Consider the following 2185-nt stretch of genomic DNA (forward strand, 5'->3'; position numbering starts at 1 on the left):
AAAAATAAGAATGTTAAGTGTTTTCATTATTAGTCTCACACACTTGTGCTGTGCTGCTGAGCGTGTGCTCAGTCAAAGTCATTGATCAGCACCAGGCAGCAGATCTGCTCTCTACAGGGTCACCACTTTCCCAGATCCACACAGAGCTCTGTGAGTCTCTCTCCACCCCCCCGTCCTCCACCTGTTCCCCTGAGATCTAACTATTGTCCCTGAGGCATTAACACCATTCAGCACCATTGTCCCCCCGAGCTCTCAGATTGGCTGAGACTGTGGGAACCTGCAGCCAGCCCCAGACCCACACATTGATATGGAGATGTGGGACTATAAATAGGAGGGATGAAGGCAGCAGAGATCAGATTGTCTCTACACAGACCTCTACAGCACAGAGATCCACACATGGCTCCTACAATCACTGCAGCAATGACCAACTCTCAGGAGCATCTGACTCGGAGCCACAAGGTAAATTGAAGATTCAAGGAGACGTGCTCTTCTTCCACCAGAGCTTGTGTTTGTTCATGCTGACTCTTGACTCCACAATGACTTGATGACTGACTTTGTTCTTGTCCCTGCAGCTCAGAAAGCCTCTGGTGGAGAAGTTACGCAGAGAGCGAATCAACAGCAGCATCGAGCTGCTCAAGTCTCTCCTGGGTCCAGAGTTCCTCAACCAGCAGCCAGACTCCAAGCTGGAGAAAGCAGACATCCTGGAGATGACCGTTTACTTCCTCAGAAGACTGCAGCAGCAGCAGCAGCAGCAGCAGCAGCAGCAGCAGCAGAATCCAGCTGTGGGCTCAGCAGCCGTCAAACGTGGCTACTCCAGATGTGTCCAGGAGGTGGCACACTTCCTGTCCAGTGAGGATGTGAACGCACAGCAGCAGAGAAGACTGATGAAGCACGTCAACAAGCTGCAGTCTTCCTCTGAGGAGAAGCTGAGAGAGGCTGACATCTCTCCTCTGAGCTCCACAGTCCACAACAGCATCAGCAAGGACAAGAGTCCAGTCAGCAGCGCCCCCTGGAGGCCGTGGTAGACACCTAAGGACTTTTGTCAAAGTGAAGCTCCAACAACTGTGCTCGTTCTTGTGGTCATCTCGTTTCCTGAAGAGTCATTGCATGTAACTGCAATTTCTTCTGCTGTTTTTTACTTTTGTAAAAGTTAAATTGTGTATTTCTGTGATATTTGCAGACAACAGGTCAACTACTATTTTAGCAGTAGTCACTTGTTTCTTATTCAGATTTTACTCTATGAAGTACAAGTTATTATTCTCATTGGGAATGCTTGTGTATTGTCGCTAACATCGATTTCATTTTTTCTATATAGGTGACAAAGTTATTAATGTTTAACATGTTTAATACTTTTGTGTGATATTCACATACCCCGTGGTTGAAACATCCTGCGTGATGTATCTTTGAATTTATCTCTTTTCTGTGTTTTAGCAGAGGAAGTTTTTGTATATGAGCAGAAATCAAACAATGTGCTGCTTTATGACTCTGTGAGTGACAGCACCAATACCTTCAATGAAGGACATGTGTCAAAATGAATGTATCTCTTCAAGCCAAGTGATGCGCAATAAAGCAATCAGAAAAAACAATGATAAACATTTGCCTGACTCGTCTTATTCCTATTGATCCATGGTGTATTTGAAATACATTTGATAACAGAGGATGATATCCCATGATGTCACAGTTGTAATTTTAACCCTGACTTAGTGATTTGTGGGTTTTATAATTTGTGACACAGTCAATGTCTAGAGAATACGTTAAAATGGTCAATAAATCAAAGCTGCTGACTCAACCTTAGATCAAACATTCAATATCTATAATAAGATTTACCACGTCTCTTTACTTGTACTGAAACAGCGTCTTCTAAAACATGTTCTCTCATTAAGGCTGTTTTATAACATAAACTCACAATGACAAACTTGATAAACAGATTTATAAATCTGAAGTAGATCAATAATGTCGTACGACTCCATAAGCATTATATTGATATGTATTGAACTTTTGTTATATTGCTATTGATTCATACTTGTTTCATTTTGGGTCTTATCTCTTACATATGGTGATTTAATGATGGAGAGCTGATACATGATTCTCCCAAAGATGTTCAGTCGAGTTGAGATGTGTTGAAATCAAAGGTTATGCGACTCAATGCCAATAATATAAGTTCTTGTCAAATTATTCATGGGTC

At 42.3% G+C, this 2185-nt stretch overlaps 1 pseudogene; it reads left to right on the top strand.

Annotated features, from left to right (window-relative positions):
* The first annotated feature begins 271 nt into the window (after nucleotides 1-271).
* Nucleotides 272-1565, top strand: LOC133971226 (transcription factor HES-5-like; annotated as a pseudogene).
* Nucleotides 1566-2185: the final 620 nt, after the last annotated feature.

The sequence above is a fragment of the Platichthys flesus genome, chromosome 2, assembly GCF_949316205.1.
Source record: "Platichthys flesus chromosome 2, fPlaFle2.1, whole genome shotgun sequence".
Lineage (NCBI taxonomy): Eukaryota > Metazoa > Chordata > Actinopteri > Pleuronectiformes > Pleuronectidae > Platichthys > Platichthys flesus.